At 50.0% G+C, this 21,867-nt stretch overlaps 2 long non-coding RNA genes across 4 annotated transcripts in view; one reads left to right on the top strand and one right to left on the bottom strand.

Moving 5' to 3' along the window:
• LOC148124363 (uncharacterized) overlaps nt 1-19,739 on the top strand; it is a 21,797-nt gene extending 2,058 nt beyond the window's left edge. Inside the window, exons 2-4 of one of the 3 annotated variants that reach the window (XR_015740446.1) lie at nt 12,015-12,055; nt 19,180-19,220; nt 19,626-19,739. This is a non-coding gene — a long non-coding RNA (uncharacterized LOC148124363). The other 2 variants (XR_015740445.1, XR_015740444.1) reach the window with 2 other exon arrangements.
• LOC148124364 (uncharacterized) lies at nt 12,520-15,761 on the bottom strand. The gene is made up of 2 exons (XR_015740447.1): nt 15,503-15,761; nt 12,520-13,393 (listed from the first exon to the last, which is right to left on the bottom strand). It is a non-coding gene; the product is annotated as an uncharacterized LOC148124364 (long non-coding RNA).
• Nucleotides 19,740-21,867: the final 2,128 nt, after the last annotated feature.

Raw genomic sequence — 21,867 nt, 5'->3', positions numbered from 1 at the left:
GCCTTCTTAATACTTGGCAGAACCTGAGGTCATACTCCACGAACTTATCCACCACACGGCCTCCACCACGAGATCCGTGTCGATGTTGACAGTGGCGTGGAAATTTCTTGGAGCATTGGGCGCTGTAGTAGTTGACTAGCGTTTGGGGGGTCTAGTTTGTGTCTACAACAGTCGTCTTCATGGTGCCTCCAGAAATAGCCTTCGAATCCGTCAGAATGCGCATAACATGATGAAACAATGTCGGCACTCTGGGCGCGGGATGCGCTGAGTTGCACAGCCAGGGTTATGTCCTCTTCATCTTTGGCAAGTGGCGTCTTTGGATCGCCTTGCTCTGGAGGGATTGCCCCATGTGACACCAAAGAGGGATTCTCTGCCCCTTTTTCGGAATGAGTGCGGTGGATATTGTCACCCTTGGATGTATTGTGTCCATGTTCCATGCTCTCGTGACGCGCGGTGGCCGCTCCGCCCGAAGGATGGCCGCTCCATGATCTCTGAATGGCGGCGGCTGACCTCATGGGGACTCACTCGCCTTGGCCTTTTCTAGGGTGGAAAGAGACACAAATGAAACCGTGATAATTTATTTATTCTGTCAGGAGATTATAAGATAACAGGTACAAGTATAAAAGTAGTTATGAATACATGAAATGGATACATATAAGAAAAAATCGGTAGGCACGTTGGTGCACCTATGCACCATTTAAATTTAAATTGATTGGTCTTTTTCCGTGGTGGGGGACACAGACCAAGGGTTTTAACGTGTCACCCTATACTTGCCTGGACTCCCACCTAGGACATCCGCGAATGCCGTGACCGGCTCCGCCTCGATGCTCTCGTCTTGGTAGGCGAGGACGGCAGTCACTTCCAGACCCAGGACATCGAACCATTCGAAGTGGAGAAGGTTTGGCAGGTCTCCGTTCACCCGACAAAACTTTTAAATTTAATTTGGAAGGACCCCCTCCCCAGGACATAGATGAGGATCCCTTGATGGTCCTTTAGCACTATTTTCTGGGGCTTTAGCTGTTCCTTGTGAAGCCCAGAACGGCCTTGTTAATCGTTGGCCAGGACACGAGGGTCGTATACGAACTTGTGTCCACCACCATATCACAGGGGGATCCGTCGATGTCGACGGTGGTGTGGAATTTCTTGGAGCATTGGGCGCTGTAGTAGTTGACAAACGTTTGAGGGGCTACTTTGTGTTTGCAACTTTGTCGTCTCCTCGCTGGTGCCTCGGAAACGGTGCCTTCCGGAATCCCATCAGGGATGCACATGGACACGTCGGGAAACAATCGGCCTCTGGAGACTGGATGCCGGCTGGGTTGCACGGCAAGGGTTTGCGGTGTGCCTCTTCCTTTGTGCATCTTGGGCAAGTGGCGTCTTTGGATCGGCCTGCTGCTCTGGGGGATTGCCCCACATGTGACACCAAGAGGCGCCTCTCTCCCATTTCCGGACTCCCTGCCTCCTCTTCGGAAGGAGTGCGGTGGATTTTGTCACCCTTGGATGTATTGTCTCCATGTTCCATGCTCTCGTGATGCACGGTGGCTGCTCCGCCCGAGGATGCCGTTCCTTGATCTCCGAATGGTGGTGTCTGACCTCATGGTGACTCACTCGCCTTGGCCTCGTCTAGGGTGGCTTGGAAGGTGAGATCAAGCTGAGCCCTTAATCGCCTCTGTAGGCTTAAAACTTTTATACCCCCAAGGAGCCCCTCTCGCATCCTTTCCTCCTCCAGATCGCTGAATTGCAGTCTCCTGCCATTTCTCTCAGCGTTGCCACAAAGTCATAGACTGTCTCACGGCCTTTTTGATCCCTGGGGAGAAACTCATGTGACCAAGGCTGGTGCTGGGGGTGCATAATGTGCTCATAGCGAGTCCTGAAGCTCCCTCCCACTACTGCCTGCACGTGTGTTGGTGCCGAGAGGCCTGTAGCCGTTTGGAAGACGTCCCGTCCACAGGAGCTCAGGAAAAATGCTCTTCTCCTCTTGTCCGATACAGCCAGACGGTCATTTGCTTCCCTGAAGATGTGAAATGGACCCATGTACGATCTCCAGTCTCCTTTCGCTGGGGGATGGAGCTGGCCGGGCGTGGTGGCCATCTTGGAGTGGCCGAGGCAGGTTCTCCTCCCTTGCTGCGGTGATGGTGGTGGCCGCTGGTGCCGCTGGGATGCCCAGCCTCAGTTCAGCCGCTTTGTGCTTTGATCTCTGCAGGGGGCCCCTTCCTCGCCAGGGTTAAGTGGGGGTCGAATGAAGAGGCCAGGTCCTCAGCCGGTCAGAACAGCCCTCGATGGAGTCCGTTAAGGTGTAGGGGTGGTGCCTTCCCAACCGCTCTCTCCTTCCAAGATTATCCCTCCCCCCCCAGGAAAATAGACCAATGATTTTAAATTGCTTCTTTTTCCCCCGCCCAGAAGGCGGGCCGGCTTCAGTCTTCATTAGCATATTAAGAAGGGACCTTGCAGATCATCTAGTCCAACCCCAGCCTTTAAGTAGGAGACTCTGCACCATTTCTGACAAGGGCAGTCAAGATCTTCAACAAAGACCCTCCTGCCTTCCCCAAGCTCCCCCCTCCCCTCGACCACCCAGGCCAGTCAATCGCTCCCACTCCCCTAATCCCCAGAGGGCGGGGCTGCTGGATCCCCCTCCCCCACCTCTCCAGCACATCCGTCATCGCTCAGAATGGTCGCTAAAGAAAGGACTGTGTGTGTGTGTCTTGGAGGGGGGGCTGATTGGTTCCCTCTGAGTCGGGTGGTTTTTTGAAGACGTTTCATGACCCAACTAAGGAACATTATAAGTGCAAAGCGTTCGTTTATTATATGCCGATCAGCAGGAGGAGAGTTCTAGTCCTCCTTTAGGCATTCAAACCAGCTGGGATATTTCAGCCAACAATTAGAGGATGGTGAGTTCTAATTCTGCCTTAGGCAAAATAAGACAGCTGGGTGATTTTGGGCAAATTAGAAGGGACCTTGCAGGTCATCTAGTCCATCCCCAGCCCCTAAGCAGGAGACTCTGCACCATTTCTGACCAGGGGCAGTCGAAGGCATTCAACAAAGACCCTCCTGCCTTCCCCAAACTCCCCCCTCCCCTCGACCACCCAGGCCAGTCAATCGCTCCCACTCCCCTAATCCCCAGAGGGCGGGGCTGCTGGATCCCCCTCCCCCACCTCTCCAGCACATCCGTCATCGCTCAGAATGGTCGCTAAACAAAGTATTGTGTGTGTGTGTTGGGGGTGTGTGATTGGTGCTCACTGAGTCAAGTGGTTTTCTGGCAGACGTTGCATGAGCCAGCTAGGGAACATCGTCAGGGCTGAGGTGAGTGTGGGATTCAGCGATGAAGAGGAGGAAGGATCAAAGGTCGGAGAGAGGAGGGTCCGCTTATTATGTGCTCGTCTCTTGCCACTCACCAGGAGAGGGAGAGGTCTTGTCCCCCTTTATAGCCCATCACCAGGGGGCAGTGAGTTCGAGTCCCACTTTAGCACAAAGGGCAGCTGAATGTCTTTGAATGCTCTTTGCCCATCATGTGGGTTTCTGACAGTTGTGCCACTCAGGAAGTCCCATTTTTTAAAAAATAAATAAAAACACCTGCAATTGTACCAAGCAAAAGTAGGATATAAACCCCCCAAAAACAAGTTTTTTTTTAAAAAGAGAAGTTAAACTTGGAAGTGGATCTTCCCCAAATGTTTGTCATCCCGAGAATGAAAATATAAATATTATAACTTTCTCCAGTAAAATGTTGGTAGTCCTCACCATAGGCCATAATTGGAGTCCAGAGTTAAGATTACGGTGTGGAGGTTGTTAAGGAGCTCATTGAAAGACCGTACAGGGTTTTTATTGTTTATTTTTGGCAAGGGTCATTAAGCGAATCATGATTTTAAGTGAACCGATTGCCTGCAATGGACGTTTGTCCGAAGCCAGATGTAAAATGACATAAAATATCCTCAAATGACCACGAGATGCAGAAAATGGCGGCCGAGGCAGTTTGGTTGTCGAGTGTGCAGATGGCGATGCAACAAGGCTGTGTGTGTTTATGAGTTGAAACTTGGTCTTCAGGACCTTTTGGGTTGCTCCATCTTAGCTTTAAAGCATTCCTAAGTGACGGGTCGTAATTTGAGGATTACGGTCGCATGTCAAGGACTTAGCAAAGGCGACTCAAGATACCCCCCCCCTCCGACCTCCCCAGAAACCCTTCAGGTCCCAGGAAACACAAATGAAACCGTGACGACTATGAAGTGTTTATTGAACATTTATTAGCCACGACATGGCGGGGATGATGGGGAAAGGGGCTCTGGATCCCGGTTGGCGAAAAATGGCAGATGCCTCCTTATCCACCTGTGGTCAGAGGGAGGCTGCACCCCCGTAACTCAAATAAGCACCCTGTTCCCCTAAAACACAATCCTCCCCAAATCGTCTAGAAGCTGTTCCTTGTGAAGCCCAGAACGGCTCCCTTAATAGTTGGCCAGGACACAAGGGTCACATTGGAACTTGTGTCCATCACCATATCACCGTCGATGTCGATGGTGGTGTAGAATTTCTTGGAGCATTGCGCACTGTAGTACCCGATGAATGTTCGGGGGGCTGCTTCCTGCCTGCGACTTGGCCTTCTCCTCGCTGGTACCTCGGAAACGGCCCCTTCCGGAATCCCGTCAGGGACGCGCATGGGCGCATCAGGGAAAAAATCGGCCTCTGGAGACGGGATGCCGGCTGGGTTGTACGGAAGCTTTTGCGGTGTGCCCCTTCCATTGTGCATCTTTGGCAAGTGGCTTCTTTGGATCGGACGATGATGATTATAAGATAAAAGGTACAAGTATAAAAATAGTTATGAATACATGAAAGGGATACATATAAGAAAACAAAAACAATAGGACAGGAACGGTAAGCACGTTGGTGCGCTTATGCACTATTAAAATTTAAAATGATTGGTCCTTTTTCCCCGGTGGGGAACACAGACCAAGGGTTTTAAGGTGTCATCCTATACTTGCCTGGACTCCCACCTAGGACGTCCGCGAATGCCGTGACTGGCTCCTCCTCGATGCTCTCGTCTTGGTAGGCGAGGACGGCAGTCACTTCCAGACCCAGGACATCGAACCATTCTAAGCGGAGAAGGTTTGGCAGGTCTCCGTTCACCCGACAAAACTTTTAAATTTAATTTGGAAGGACCCCCTCCCCAGGACAGGGATGAGGATCCCTTGACGGTCCTTTAGCAATATTTTCTGTTGCTTTAGCTGTTCCTTGTAAAGCCCAGAACGGCCTTCTTAATAGTTGGCCAGGACACGAGGGTCATATACGAACTTGTGTCCACCACCATATCACACGGGGATCCGTCGATGTCGACGGTGGTGTGGAATTTCTTGGAGCATTGGGCGCTGTAGTAGTCGACGAACGTTTGGGGGGCTAGTTTGTGTCTGCAACTTGGTCGTCTCCTCGCTGGTGCCTCAGAAATGGTGCCTTCCGGAATCCCATCAGGGACGCACATGGACACGTCGGGGAAACAATCGGCCTCTGGAGAAAGGGTGCCGGCTGGGTTGCACGGCAAGGGTTTGCGGTGTGCCCCTTCCGTTGTGCATGTTTGGCAAGTGGCCTCTTTGGATCGGCCTGCTGCCCTGGGGGGATTGCCCCCACATGTGACACCAAAGAGGCGCCTCTCTCCCATTTCCGGATTCCCTGCCTCCTCTTCGGAACAAGTACGGTGGATTTTGTCACCCTTGGATGTATTGTCTCCATGTTCCATGCTCTTGTGATGCACGGTGGCCGCTCCGCCCGAGGGATGGCCGCTCCTTGATCTCCGAATGGTGGTGTCTGACCTCATGGGGGACTCACTCGCCTTGGCCTCGTCTAGGGTGGCTTGGAAGGTGAGATCAACCTGAGCCCTTAATAGCCTTCGTAGGCTTAAAACTTTTATACCCCCAAGGAGCCCCTCTCGCATCCTTTCCTCCTCCAGATGGCTGAATTTACAGTCTCCTGCCATTTCTCTCAGCGTTGCCACAAAGTCATAGACTGTCTCACTGCCTTTTTGATCCCTGGGGAGAAACTCATGTGACCAAGGCTGGTGCTGGGGGTGCATAATGTGCTCATAGCGTGTCCTGAAGCTCCCTCCCACAAACTGCCTGCACGTGTGTTGGTGCCGAGAGGCCTGTAGCGGTTTGGAAGACGTCCCGTCCACAGGAGCTCAGGAAAAACGCTCTTCTCCTCTTGTCCGATACAGCCAGACGGTCATTTGCTTCCCTGAAGACGTGAAATGGACCCATGTACGATCTCCAGTCTCCTTTCGCTGGGGGGGATGGAGCTGGCCGGGCGTGGGTGGCCATCTTGGAGTGGCCGAGGCAGGTTCTCCTCCCCTTGCTGCGGTGATGGTGGTGGCCGCTGGTGCCGCTGGGATGCCCAGCCTCAGTTCAGCCGCTTTGTGCTTTGATCTCTGCAGGGGCCCCCCTTCCTCGCCAGGGTTAAGTGGGGGTCGAATGAAGAGGCCGGGCCCTCAGCCGGTCAGAACAGCCCTCGATGGAGTCCGTTAAGGTGTAGGGGTGGTGCCTGCCCAACCGCTCCCTCCTTCCAAGATTATCCCTCCCCTCCCCAGGAAAATAGACCAATGATTTTAAATTGCTTCTTTTTCCCCCGCCCAGGAGGCGGACCGGCTTCACTCTTCATTAGCATATTAAGAAGGGACCTTGCAGGTCATCTAGTCCAACCCCAGCCTCTAAGCAGGAGACTCTGCACCATTTCTGACAAGGGGCAGTCCAAGGTCTTCAACAAAGACCCTCCTGCCTTCCCCAAGCTCCCCCCTCCCCTCGACCACCCAGGCCAGTCAATCGCTCCCACTCCCCTAATCCCCAGAGGGCGGGGCTGCTGGAGCCCCATCCCCGCCTCTCCAGCACGTCCGTCATCGCTCAGAATGGTCGGTAAAGAAATGATTATGTGTGTGTGTGTTGGGGGGGGGTGATTGGCGCCCTCTGAGTCAGGTAGTTTCTTGGCAGACGTTTCATGAGCCAGCTAGGGAACATCGTCAGGGCTAAGGGGAGTGTGGGGTTCAGTGATGAAGAGGAGCAAGGATCAAAGGTGGGAGAGAGGAGGGTCCGCTTATTATATGCTCGTCTCTTGCCACTCACCAGGAGAGGGCGGGGTCTAGTCCCACTTTTTAGACAATCACCAGGGGGCAGTGAGTTCGAGTCCCACTTTAGGACAAAGGGCAGCTGAATGTCTTGGATCAGGCGCTTTGCCCATCATGTGAGTTGCTGACGGTTGTGTCACCCAGGATGTCCCATTTTTAAAAAAAGAAATAGAAACACCCGCAGTTGTACAAAGCAAGAGTAGGAGATAAACCCAAAAATAAAAGGTTTTTTTTTAAAAGAGAAGTTAAACTTGGAAGTGGATCTTCCCCAAATTTTTTTCACCCCGAGAATATTTTAACTTTCTGCACTCAAATGTTAGTGGTCCTCACCTTAGACCATAAATTGAGTCCAGAATTAAGATTAAGGTGTGCAGGTTGTTAAGCAGCGCACCGAAAGACTGTACAGGGTTTTTATTGTTTATTTTTGGCAAGTGTCATTAAGCGAATCATGATTTTAAGTGATCCGATTGCCTGCAATGGATGTTTGTGGAAGGCAGGTGTAAGATGACGTAAAATAATCTCACATGTCCACGAGACGCAGAAAATGGCGGCCGAGGCAGTCTGGTTGTCAAGCGCGCAAATGGCGATGCGACAGGGCGTGTGTGTTTTTTTTGAGTCGAATCTTGGTCTTCTGGACCTTTTGGGGGGGGGCTCTGTCTTAGCTTCGAACCATTCCTAAGTAACCTGTCGTAAATTGAGGATTACGGTTCTATGTCGAGCACATAGCAAAGGCCACTCAACAACCCCCCCCCCCAACCTCCCCGGAAACCCTGCAGGCCCCAGGAGACACAAATGAAACCGTGACGATTGTGAAGTGTTTATTGAACCTTTATTAGCCACGACATGGCGGGGATGATGGGGAAAGGGGCTCTGGATCCCGGGTGGCGAAAAACCGCAGATGCCTCCTTATCCACCTGTGGCCAGAGGGAGGCTGCACCCCCGTAACTCAAAAAAAGCACCCCGTTCCCCTAAAACACAACCCTCCCCCCAACCTCTAGAAGGACAGTTTGCAGGGAAACAGACATGTGGGGAGGCAGCGATGCCAGGCAGCCCGTCTTGGATTCGAGAAACTGATGCGCCCAATTCTTAGAGGATTAGGGGATCCTTAGAGGAGGAGGAGGGAAGGGGCAGAACAAGGAACACGGGGCGATTTTAGACCCGTGTTTGGCAACCTGGACAATGTCACAAAGGTGGGCTTCAACCCCCAGGATTCCCCAGAGAGCCACCTTCAAATTGCCACGGTTGAAAAACCCGGTTTCAGATGTTCAGCTCATGCCTGGGAGGACCATCAAGCGAACTCACAGAGCTTCAGCCTCCCTGGAACATGCCGCCTTTTCCAAGCTTGGCCCCGTGAAGATGGATGGACTTCAACTCCCAGAATCCCCTAGCCAGGCGCCTGAGCTGCAACTCCCAGAATTCAATAGGTGGGCTTTTCTTCATTCAATTCAAGGCATATGAGAAATCTGGTGGCCAGGAATGGTGGTTTAAGGGAATTTGGCTTGCTGGGGATGCTGCAACGGTGGTTAGGTAAGAAACGTTGGTCCCAAGTCCCCTTTTTTCTCCGCCCCGTTGTAACTTCCAAGGGTCATTAAGGGAAATGTTGTAAGTCGAGGAGGAAGACTTTTGCGTATGCTAATGGAGAGTGAAGCCAAGGAACTATGATGTCAATCTGGTCTGTTTTCTAGGAGGGAAAAGAAATAATTTATTTGTTTTTATTTATTTATTCTTTCAAGAGATTATAAGATAAAAGGTAAGTATAAGTATAAAAATAGTTATGAATACATGAAAGGGATACATATAAGAAAACAAAAACAATAGGACAGGAACGGTAGGCACGTTGGTGCGCTTATGCACCATTTAAATTTAAAATGATTGGTCTTTTTTCCCCGGTGGGGGACACAGACCAAGGGTTTTAAGGTGTCACCCTATACTTGCCTGGACTCCCACTATGGACGTCCGCGAATGCCGTGACCGGCTCCTCCTCGATGCTCTCGTCTTGGTAGGCGAGGACGGCAGTCACTTCCAGACCCAGGACAACGAACCATTCTAAGCGGAGAAGGTTTGGCAGGTCTCCGTTCACCCGACAAAACTTTTAAATTTAATCTGGAAGGACCCCCTCCCCAGGACAGAGATGAGGATCCCTTGGTGGTCCTTTAGCACTATTTTCTGGGGCTTTAGCTGTTCCTTGTGAAGCCCAGAACGGCCTTCTTAATAGTTGGCCAGGACACAAGGGTCGTATACGAACTTGTGTCCACCACCATATCACACAGGGATCCCTCAATGTCGACGGTGGTGTGGAATTTCTTGGAGCATTGGGCGCTGTAGTAGTTGACAAACGTTTGTGGGGCTACTTTGTGCTTGCAACTTTGTTGTCTCCTCGCTGGTGCCTCAGAAACGGTGGGTTGCACGGCAAGGTTTTGCGGTGTGCCCGTTCCGTTGTGCATCTTGAGTAAGTGGCCTCTTTGGATCGGCCTGCTGCTCTGGGGGATTGCCCCCACATGTGACACCAAAGAGGCGACTCTCTCCCGTTCCTGGACTCCCTTCCTTCTCTTTGGAACAAGTGCGGTGGATTTTGTCACCCATGGCTGTATTGTGTCCGTATTCCATGCTCTCGTGATGCACGGTGTCCGCTCTGCCCGAGGGATGGCCACTCCTTGATATCCGAATGGCACTGTCTGACCTCATGGGGGACTCACTCGGTTTGGCCTCGTCTAGGGTGGCTTGGAACCTGAGATCAACCTGAGCCATTAATCATCTCCGTAGGCTTAAAACTTTTATACCTGCAAGGAGCCTCTCTCGCATCCTTTCCTCCTCCAGATCGCTGAATTGCAGTCGCCTGCCATTTCTCTCAGTGTTGCCACAAAGTCATAGACTGTCTCACTGCCTTTTTGATCCCTGGGGAGAAACTCATGTGACCAAGGCTGGTGCTGGGGGTGCATAATGTGCTCATAGCATGTCCTGAAGCTCCCTCCCACGAACTGCCTGCACGTGTGTTGGTGCTGAGAGGCCCATAGCCGTTTGGAAGACGTCCCCTCCACAGGAGCTCAGGAAAAACGCTCTTCTCCTCTTGTCCGATACTGAAGCCAGAAGGTAACTGGCTTCCCTGAAGACGTGAAATGGACCCATGTACGATCTCCAGTCTCCTTTCGCTGGGGGGGATGGAGCTGGCCGGGCGTGGATGGCGATCTTGGAGTGGCCGAGGCAGGTTCTCCTCCCCTTGCTGCGGTGATGGTGGTGGCCGCTGGTGCCGCTGGGATGCCCAGCCTCAGTTCAGCCGCTTTGTGCTTTGATCTCTGCAGGGGCCCCCTTCCTCGCCAGGGTTAAGTGGGGGTCGAATGAAGAGGCCGGGTCCTCAGCCGGTCAGAACAGCCCTCGATGGAGTCCGTTAAGGTGTAGGGGTGGTGCCTGCCCAACCGCTCCCTCCTTCCAAGATTATCCCTCCCCTCCCCAGGAAAAGAGACCAATGATTTCAACTTGTTTCTTTTTCCCCCGCCCAGAAGGCGGACCGGCTTCACTCTCCATTAGCAGATTAAGAAGGGACCTTGCAGGTCATCTAGTCCAACCCCAGCCTTTAAGCAGGAGACTCTGCACCATTTCTGACCAGGGGCAGTCCAAGGTCTTCAACAAAGACCCTCCTGCCTTCCCCAAGCTCCCCCCTCCCCTCGACCACCCAGGCCAGTCAATCGCTCCCACTCCCCTAATCCCCAGAGGCCTGGCCTGCTGGACCCCCTCCCCGCCTCTCCAGCACGTCCGTCATCGCTCAGAACGGTCGCTAAAGAAAGGATTGGGTGTGTGTCGGGGGGGGAGGTGATTGGTTCCCTCTGAGTCGGGTGATTTTCTGGCAGACGTTTCATGAGCCAGCTAGGGAACATCGTCAGGGCTCAGGGGAGTGTTGGGTTCAGCGATGAAGAGGAGCAAGGATCAAAGGTGGGAGAGAGGAGGGTCCGCTTATTATATGCTCGTCTCTTGCCACTCACCAGGAGAGGGAGAGGTCTAGTCCCCCTTTATAGCCCATCACCAGGGGGCAGTGAGTTCGAGTCCCACTTTAGCACAAAGGGCAGCTGAATGTCTTGGATCAGGCGCTTTGCCCATCACGTGAGTTGCTGACGGTTGTGTCTCCCAGGATGTCCCATTTTTTAAAAAAATAAATAAAAACACCTGCAATTGTACAAAGGAAAAGCAGGATATAAGCCCAAAACACCAAGGTTTTTTTAAAAAGAGAATTTAAACTTGAAAGTGGATCTTCCCCAAATTTTTGTCACCTCGAGAATGAAAATATCAATATTTTAACTTTCTCCACTCAGATGTTAGTAATGCTCACCTTAGGCCATAAATTGAGTCCAGAATTTCGATTAAGGTGTGCAGGTTTTTAAGCAGCTCACTGAAAGTCCCTACAGGGTTTTGATTTATTTTTTTTTGCAATGGTCATTAAGCGAATCATGATTTTAAGTGAACCGATTGCCTGAAATAGACGTTTGTCGGAAGGCAGATGTAAAATGACGTAAAATATCCTCACATGACCACGAGACGTAGAAAATGGCGGCCGAGGCAGTTTGGTTGTCGAATGCGCAAATGGCGATGCAACAAGGCTGTGTGTGTTTATGAGTTGAAACTTGGTCTTCTGGACCTTTTGGGGGGCTCCGTCTTAGCTTCGAACTATTCCTAAGTGACCGGTCATAAATTGAGGATTACGGTCGTACGTCGAGGACTTAGCAAAGGTTACTCAAGATACCCCACCCCACCCCAGGAAGCAACTATGGAAAGTTTATATGTTTTCCCATAGTAGCATGATACCTATTTGAAAAGTAATGTGTAAAATGTTTAAGATTTAAATTAATATTAATATAAACGATAGAATTGAATTGAGATGGATTGTTGTTTTAAACATATTATATATTCATAATTTTTTCTTTTTTTGAAAATATAGTGTGTAATTTTAGAAAGTACCAAGCAGAATCCGAATGGAAGGTATGTATTATATTAAGTATTATAATTTTAGGGGAAAGATATAAAGGCGTCATACTCCAATCAGTGATTACAGGAGAAATTTTGTTTAATGAGAAAAGATAATTGAGAGCTGAAACAGGACAGATATAGAATATAAGTATAATGATCTAAATTGAGATGAAATAAATAAAATAAAATTAAGAAAGTTAAATCGGGGAGAAGCTATATAGAAAATGTAGAATGGTAATAAGATATGGAATGGTATATAAAAATGAGCATGAACTTGAATTTGTATCTATACGAAGAGAGGTAACCCAGGATGAAGCTGCTTTCAAAAAAGATGTTTAATGTTTTTATTTTTTATGTTTTGTTTGTTTATGTTTGTTTTTAAAAATCAATTAAAAAAATTTTTTTTTAAAAAAAGATGCCCCCACAACCACCCCGGAAACCCTGGAGGCCCCAGGAGACACAAATGAAACCGTGACGATTGTGAAGTGTTTATTGAACATTTATTAGCCACGACATGGCGGGGATGATGGGGAAAGGGGCTCTGGATCCCGGGTGGTGAAAAACAGCAGATGCCTCCTTATCCACCTGTGGCCAGAGGGAGGCTGCATCCCCGTAACTTTATAGAAAGCACCCCGTTCCCCTAAAACACAACCCTCCCCCCAACCTTAAGAAGGACAGTTTGCAGGGAAACAGACATGTGGGGAGGCAGCGATGCCAGGCAGCCCGTCTTGGATTCGAGAAACAGATGCGCCCAATTCTTAGAGGATTAGGGGATCCTTAGCGGAGGCGGGAAGGGGCAGAACAAGGAACACGGGGCGATTTTAGACCCGTGTTTGGCAACCTTGACAATGTTACAAAGGTGGGCTTCAACCCCCAGGATTCGCCAAAGAGCCACCTTCAAATTGCCACGGTTGAAAAACCCGGTTTCAGATGTTCAGCTCATGCCTGGGGGGACCATCAAGCGAACTCACAGAGCTTCAGCCTCCCTGGAACATGCCGCCTTTTCCAAGCTGGGCCCCGTGAAGATGGATGGACTTCAACTCCCAGAATCCCCTAGCCAGGCGCCTGAGCTGCAACTCCCAGAATTCAATAGGTGGGCTTTTCTTCATTCAATTCAAGGCATATGAGAAATCTGGTGGCCAGGAATGGTGGTTTAAGGGAAATTGGCTTGCTGGGGAGGCTTCAACGGTTGTTAGGTAAGAAACGTTGGTCCCAAGTCCCCTTTTTTCTCCGTCCCGTTGTAACTTCCAAGGGTCATTAAGGGAAATGTTGTAAGTCGAGGAGGAAGACTTTTGCGTATGCTAATGGAGAGTGAAGCCAAGGAACTATGATGTCAATCTGGTCTGTTTTCTAGGAGGGAAAAGAAATAATTTATTTGTTTTTATTTATTTATTCTTTCAAGAGATTTTAAGATAACAGGAACAAGTATAAAAATAGTTATGAATACATGAAAGGGATATATATAAGAAAACGGTAGGGACGTTCGTGCGCTTATGCACCATTTAAATTTAAAATGATTGGTCTTTTTTCCCCGGTGGGGGACACAGACCAAGGGTTTTAAGGTGTCATCCTATACTTGCCTGGACTCCCACCTAGGACGTCCGCGAATGCCGTGACCGGCTCCTCCTCGATGCTCTCGTCTTGGTAGGCGAGGACGGCAGTCACTTCCAGACCCAGGACAACGAACCATTCTAAGCGGAGAAGGTTTGGCAGGTCTCCGTTCACCCGACAAAACTTTTAAATTTAATTTGGAAGGACCCCCTCCCCAGGACAGGGATGAGGATCCCTTGGTGGTCCTTTAGCACTACTTTCTGGGGCTTTAGCTGTTCCTTGTGAAGCCCAGAACGGCTTTCTTAACAGTTGGCCAGGACACGAGGGTTGTATACGAACTTGTGTCCACCACCATATCACACAGGGATCCCTCAATGTCGACGGTGGTGTGGAATTTCTTGGAGCATTGGGCGCTGTAGTAGTTGACGAACGTTTGGGGGGCTACTTTGTGTTTGCAACTTTGTCGTCTCCTCGCTGGTGCCTCAGAAACGGTGCCTTCCGGAATCCATCAGGGACGCACATGGACACGTCGGGAAACAATCGGCCTCTGGAGACAGGGTGCCGGCTGGTTGCACGGCAAGGGTTTGCGGTGTGCCCCTTCCTTGTGCATCTTTGGCAAGTGGCGTCTTTGGATCGGCCTGCTGCTCTGGGGGATTGCCCCCACATGTGACACCAAAGAGGCGCCTCTCTCCCATTTCCGGACTCCCTGCCTCCTCTTCGGAACGAGTGCGGTGGATTTTGTCACCCTTGGATGTATTGTCTCCATGTTCCATGCTCTCGTGATGCACGGTGGCCGCTCTGCCCGAGGGATGGCCGCTCCTTGGTCTCCGAATGGCGGTGTCTGACCTCATGGGGGACTTTCTCGCCTTTGCCTCGTCTAGGGTGGCTTGGAACCTGAGATCAACCTGAGCCCTTAATCGCCTTCGTAGGCTTAAAACTTTTATACCCCCAAGGAGCCTCTCTCACATCCTTTCCTCCTCCAGATCGCTGAATTGCAGTCGCCTGCCATTTCTATCAGGGATGCCACAAAGTCATAGACTGTCTCACTGCCTTTTTGATCCCTGGGGAGAAACTCATGTGACCAAGGCTGGTGCTGGGGGTGCATAATGTGCTCATAGCGTGTCCTGAAGCTCCCTCCCACGAACTGCCTGCACGTGTGTTGGTGCCGAGAGGCCTGTAGCGGTTTGGAAGACGTCCCGTCCACAGGAGCTTAGGAAAAACGCTCTTCTCCTCTTGTCCGATACTGCCAGAAGATCACTGGCTTCCCTGAAGACGTGAAATGGACCCATGTACGATCTCCAGTCTCCTTTCGCTGGGGGGGACGGAGCTGGCCGGGCGTGGGTGGCCATCTTGGAGTGGCCGAGGCAGGTTCTCCTCCCCTTGCTGCGGTGATGGTGGTGGCCGCTGGTGCCGCTGGGATGCCCAGCCTCAGTTCAGCCGCTTTGTGCTTTGATCTCTGCAGGGGCCCCCCTTCCTCGCCAGGGTTAAGTGGGGGTCGAATGAAGAGGCCGGGTCCTCAGCCGGTCAGAACAGCCCTCGATGGAGTCCGTTAAGGTGTAGGGGTGGTGCCTGCCCAACCGCTCCCTCCTTCCAAGATTATCCCTCCCCTCCCCAGGAAAATAGACCAATGATTTTAACTTGTTTCTTTTTCCCCCGCCCAGAAGGCGGACCGGCTTCACTCTTCATTAGCATATTAAGAAGGGACCTTGCAGGTCATCTAGTCCAACCCCAGCCTTTAAGTAGGAGACTCTGCACCATTTCTGACCAGGGGCAGTCCAAGGTCTTCAACAAAGACCCTCCTGCCTTCCGCAAGCTCCCCCCTCCCCTCGACCACCCAGGCCAGTCAATAGCTCCCACTCCCCTAATCCCCAGCCGCAGCCCAGGACGATCCATCCAAGCCATGCTCACCCAGATCAAACACCACCAAGGCGGGTTTTCTGCACATCGCCTGCGTCTCTACGGGGTCCGCTGAGGGAGGAAAGAGGGGACAGGATCGGCGCAGCCACTGAGGGGCTTTCCAGCGCCCAGAGCAAAAGATTGCGTGCAAAAGGCAGGTTGCAAAGCCTTGAGGGCGTCAGCTTTGTTGCAATGCAGGGTGATCCTCAGTAGATCCTAAAAGCCAAACAGGAAAGTCCTGATCTCTTGGCTCCCCCCGCCGGCCAGAAAGCTTGCAGCCTTGCAGGTCATCTAGTCCAACCCCAGCCTTTAGGCAGAAGACTCTGCACCATTTCTGACCAGGGGCAGTCGAAGGCATTCAACAAAGACCCTCCTGCCTTCCCCAAACTCCCCCCCCTCGACCACCCAGGGCATTCAGTCAATCGCTCCCACTCCCCTAATCCCCAGAGGGCGGGGCTGCTGGATCCCCCTCCCCCACCTCTCCAGCACATCCGTCATCGCTCAGAATGGTCGCTAAAGAAAGGACTGTGTGTGTGTGTCTTGGAGGGGGGGCTGATTGGTTCCCTCTGAGTCGGGTGGTTTTTTGAAGACGTTTCATGACCCAACTAAGGATCATTATCAGTGCAAAGCGTTCGTTTATTATATGCCGATCAGCAGGAGAGCAAGAGTTCTAGTCCTGCTTTAGGCATTCAAGCCAGCTGGGAAATTTCAGCCAACAACTAGAGGATGGTGAGTTCTAATTCTACCTTAGGCAAAATAAGACAGGTGGGTGATTTTGGGCAAATCAGAAGGGACCTTGCAGGTCATCTAGTCCATCCCCAGCCCCTAAGCAGGAGACTCTGCACCATTTCTGACCAGGGGCAGTCCAAGGTCTTCAACAAAGACCCTCCTGCCTTCCCCAAACTCCCCCCTCCCCTCGACCACCCAGGCCAGTCAATCGCTCCCACTCCCCTAATCCCCAGAGGGCGGGGCTGCTGGATCCCCCTCCCCCGCCTCTCCAGCACATCCGTCATTGCTCAGAATGGTCGCTAAACAAAGTATTGTGTGTGTGTGTTGGGGGTGTGTGATTGGTGCTCACTGAGTCAGGTGGTTTTCTGGCAGACGTTGCATGAGCCAGCTAGGGAACATCGTCAGGGCTGAGGGGAGTGTGGGATTCTTCGATGAAGAGGAGCAAGGATCAAAGGTCGGAGAGAGGAGGGTCCGCTTATTATATGCTCGTCTCTTGCCACTCACCAGGAGAGGGCGAGTTCTAGTCCCCCTTTATAGCCCATCACCAGGGGGCATTGAGTTCGAGTCCCACTTTAGGACAAAGGGCAGCTGAATGTCTTGGATCAGGCGCTTTGCCCATCATGTGAGTTGCTGACGGTTGTGTCACCCAGGATGTCCCATTTTTAAAAAAAGAAATAGAAACACCCGCAGTTGTACAAAGCAAGAGTAGGAGATAAACCCAAAAATAAAAGGTTTTTTTTAAAAGAGAAGTTAAACTTGGAAGTGGATCTTCCCCAAATTTTTTTCACCCCGAGAATATTTTAACTTTCTTCACTCAAATGTTAGTGGTCCTCACCTTAGACCATAAGTTGAGTCCAGAATTAAGATTAAGGTGTGCAGGTTGTTAAGCAGCGCACCGAAAGACTGTACAGGGTTTTTATTGTTTATTTTTGGCAAGCGTCATTAAGCGAATCATGATTTTAAGTGATCCGATTGCCTGCAATGGACGTTTGTGGAAGGCAGGTGTAAGATGACGTAAAATAATCTCACATGTCCACGAGACGCAGAAAATGGCGGCCGAGGCAGTCTGGTTGTCAAGCGCGCAAATGGCGATGCGACAGGGCGTGTGTGTTTAGCACACTAAAGAAAGGATTGTGTTTTTGAGTGAGGAGGGAGGTGATTGGTTCCCTTTGAGTCGGGTGGTTTTCTGTCAGACGTTTCATGAGCCAGCTAGGGAACATCGTCAGTGCTAAGGGTAGTGGGGGTTTAAGGAGGAGGAGGAAGAGGGAGGGAGGAAGAAGAGGAGAAGGGAGCGGTGAATAAAGAGAGGAGGAGGAGAAGTGTGGAGTCTGTGGAACTCTCTGAGCTGGGTGGATTTTTTGAAGACGTTTCATGACCCAACTAAGGAACATTATCAGTGCAAAGCCTTCGTTTATTATATGCCGATCAGCGGAGAAGGAGAGTTCTAGTCCTGCTTTAGGCATTCAAGCCAGCTGGGATATTTCAGCCAACAACTAGAGGATGGTGAGTTCTATTTCTACCTTAGGCAAAAAAAGAGAGCTGGGTGATTCTGGGCAGATCAGAAGGGACCTTGCAGGTCATCTAGTCCATCCCCAGCCCCTAAGCAGGAGACTCTGCACCATTTCTGACAAGGGGCAGTCCAAGGTCTTCAACAAAGACCCTCCTGCCTTCCCCAAACTCCCCCCTCCCCTCGACCACCCAGGACAGTAAGTTGTTCCCACTCCCCTAATCCCCAGAGGGCGGGACTGCTGGAGCCCCCACGGCCTCTCCAGCACGTCCGTCATCGCTCGGAATGGTCGCTAAAGAAAGGATTGTGTGTGTGTGTCGGGGGGGGGGGGGGTGATTGGTGCTCTCTGAGTTGGGTGGTTTTCTGGCAGACGTTTCATGAACCAGCTAGGGAACATTGTCAGGGCTGAGGGGAGTGTGAGGTTCAGCAATGAAGAGGAGGAAGGATCCAGGTAGGAGAGAGGAGGGTCCGCTTATTATATGCTCGTCTCTTGCCACTCAGCCGGAGAGGGCGAGTTCTAATCACCTTTTATAGCCAAACACCAGGGGGCAGTGAGTTCGAGTCCCACTTTAGCACAAAGGGCAGCTGAATGTCTTGGATCTGGCGCTTTGCCCATCACGTGAGTTGCTGACGGTTGTGTCACCCAGGATGTCCCATTTTTTAAAAAAATAAATAAAAACACCTGCAATTGTACAAAGCAAAAGCAGGATATAAGCCCCAAAAAACCAAGGTTTTTTTAAAAAGAGAATTTAAACTTGGAAGTGGATCTTCCCCAAATTTTTGTCACCTCGAGAATGAAAATATCAATATTTTAACTTTCTCCACTCAAATGTTAGTAATCCTCACCTTAGGCCATAAATTGAGTCCAGAATTTCGATTAAGGTGTGCAGGTTTTTAAGCAGCGCACCGAAAGACCGTAGAGGGTTTTGATTTATTTATTTTTTGCAATGGTCATTAAGCGAACCATGAGGTTAAGTGAACCAATTGCCTGCAATGGACGTTTGTCGGGTGCCAGATGTGAGATGATGTAAAATATCCTCACATGACCACGAGACGCAGAAAATGGCGGCCGAGGCAGTTTGGTTGTCGAACGCGCAAATGGCGATGCAATAAGGCGTGTGTACGTTTGTGAGTTGAAACTTGGTCTTCTGGACCATCTGGGGGGGCTCCGTCTTAGCTTCGAACCATTCCTAAGTGACCGGTCATAAATTGAGGATTATGGTCGTACATCGAGGACTTAGCAAAGGTTACTCAATATATCCCACCCACCCCAGGAAGCAACTATGGAAAGTTTATATGTGTTCCCATAGTAGCATGATACCTATTTGAAAAGTAATGTGTAAAATGTTAAAGATTTAAATGAATATTAATATAAACGATAGAATTGAATTGAGATGGATTGTTGTTTTAATCATATTATATATTCATAATTTTTTCTTTTTTAAAAATATAGTGTGTAATTTTAGAATGTACCAAGCAGAATCCGAATGGAAGGTATGTATTATATTAAGTATTATAATTTTAGGGGAAAGATATAAAGGCGTCATACTCCAATCAGTGATTACAGGAGAAATTTTGTTTAATGAGAAAAGATAATAGAGAGCTGAAACAGGACAGATATAGAATATAAGTATAATGATCTGACTTGAGATGAAATAAATAAAATGAAATTAAGAAAGTTAAATCGGGGAGAAGCTATATAGAAAATGTAGAATGGTAATAAGATATGGAATGGTATATAAAAATGAGCATGAACTTGAATTTGTATCTATACGAAGAGATGTAACCCAGGATGAAGCTGCTTTCAAAAAAAGATGTTTTATGTTTTTATTTTTTATGTTTTGTTTGTTTATGTTTGGTTTTAAAAATCAATAAAAAAATTTTTTTTTTAAAAAAAAGATACCCCCACAACCACCCTGGAAACCCTGGAAGCCCCAGGAGACACAAATGAAACCGTGACGATTGTGAAGTGTTTATTGAACATTTATTAGCCACGACATGGCGGGGATGATGGGGAAAGGGGCTCTGGATCCCGGGTGGCGAAAAACAGCAGATGCCTCCTTATCCACCTGTGGCCAGAGGGAGGCTGCACCCCCGTAACTCAAAAAAAGAACCCGGTTCCCCTAAAATACAACCCTCCCCCCAACCTCTAGAATGACAGTTTGCAGGGAAACAGACATGTGGGGAGGCAGCGATGCCAGGCAGCCCGTCTTGGATTCGAGAAACAGATGCGCCCAATTCTTAGAGGATTAGGGGATCCTTAGAGGAGGAGGAGGGAAGGGGCAGAACAAGGAACACGGGCGATTTTAGACCCGTGTTTGGCAACCTGGACAATGTCACAAAGGTGGGCTTCAACCCCAGGATTCCCCAGAGAGCCACCTTCAAATTGCCAGGGTTGAAAAACCCGGTTTCAGATGTTCAGCTCATGCCTGGGGGACCATCAAGCGAACTCACAGAGCTTCAGCCTCCTGGAACATGCCGCCTTTTCCAAGCTTGGCCCCGTGAAGATGGATGGACTTCAACTCCCAGAATCCCTAGCCAGGCGCCTGAGCTGCAACTCCCAGAATTCAATAGGTGGGCTTTTCTCCATTCAATTCAAGGCATTTGAGAAATCCGGTGGCTAGGAATGGTGGTTTAAGGGAATTTGGCTTGCTGGGGATGCTGCAACGGTGGTTAGGTGTGAAACGTTGGTCCCAAGTCCCCTTTTACTCCGCCCGTTGTAACTTCCAAGGGTCATTAAGGGAAATGTTGTAAGTCGAGGAGGAAGACTTTTGCGTATGCTAATGGAGAGTGAAGCCAAGGAAGTATGATGTCAATCTGGTCTGTTTTCTAGGAGGGAAAAGAAATAATTTATTTGTTTTTATTTATTTATTTTGACAAAAGATTATTAGATAAAAGGTACAAGTATAAAAATAGTTATGAATACATGAAAGGGATACATATAAGAAAACAAAAACAATAGGACAGGAACGGTAGGCACGTTGGTGCGATTATGCACCATTTAAATTTAAAATGATTGGTCTTTTTTCCCCGGTGGGGGACACAGACCAAGGGTTTTAAGGTGTCACCCTATACTTGCCTGGACTCCCACCTAGGACGTCCGCGAATACCGTGACCGGCTCCTCCTCGATGCTCTCGTCTTGGTAGGCGAGGACGGCAGTCACTTCCAGACCCAGGACATCGAATCATTCTTAGCGGAGAAGGTTTGGCAGGTCTCCGTTCACCCGACAAAACTTTTAAATTTAATTTGGAAGGACCCCCTCCCCAGGACAGGGATGAGGATCCCTTGATGGTCCTTTTGTGAAGCCCAGAACGGCCTTGTTAACAGTTGGCCAGAACACGAGGGTCGTATACGAACTTGTGTCCACCACCATATCACCCAGTGATCCCTCAATGTCGACGGTGGTGTGGAATTTCTTGGAGCATTGGGCGCTGTAGTAGTTGACGAACGTTTGGGGGGCTACTTTGTGCTTGCAACTTTGTTGTCTCCTAGCTGGTGCCTCAGAAACGGTGCCTTCCAGAATCCCATCAGGGACGCACATGGACACGTCGGGGAAACAATCGGCCTCTGGAGACAGGGTGCCGGCTGGGTTGCACGGCAAGGGTTTGCGGTGTGCCCCTTCCTGTGCATCTTTGGCAAGTGGCGTCTTTGGATCGGCCTGCTGCTCTGGGGGGATTGACCCCACATGTGACACCAAAGAGGCGCCTCTGTCCCGTTTCCGGACTCCCTGCCTCCTCTTTGGAACGAGTACGGTGGATTTTGTCACCCTTGGATGTATTGTGTCCATGTTCCATGCTCTCGTGATGCACGGTGGCCCCTCCGCCCGATGGATGGCCGGTCCTTGATCTCCGAATGGTAGTGTCTGACCTCATGGGGGGCTCACTCGCCTTGGCCTTTTCTAGGGTGGAAAGAGACAGAAATGAAACCGTGACGATTTATTTATTCTGTCAGGAGATTATAAGATAACAGGTACAAGTATAAAAATAGTTATGAATACATGAAACGGATACATATAAGAAAACGGTAGGCACGTTGGTGCGCTTATGCACCATTTAAATTTAAAATGATTAGTCTATTTTTCCCCGGTGGGGGACACAGACCAAGGGTTTTAAGGTGTCACCCTATACTTGCCTGGACTCC

The sequence above is a fragment of the Pseudonaja textilis genome, chromosome Z, assembly GCF_049901715.1.
Source record: "Pseudonaja textilis isolate UNSWEBS1 chromosome Z, rPseTex1.2, whole genome shotgun sequence".
NCBI classification, from domain to species: domain Eukaryota; kingdom Metazoa; phylum Chordata; class Lepidosauria; order Squamata; family Elapidae; genus Pseudonaja; species Pseudonaja textilis.
Note: the sequence above shows the minus strand (reverse complement) of the source record. Positions and strands in the feature narration are given on the sequence as shown.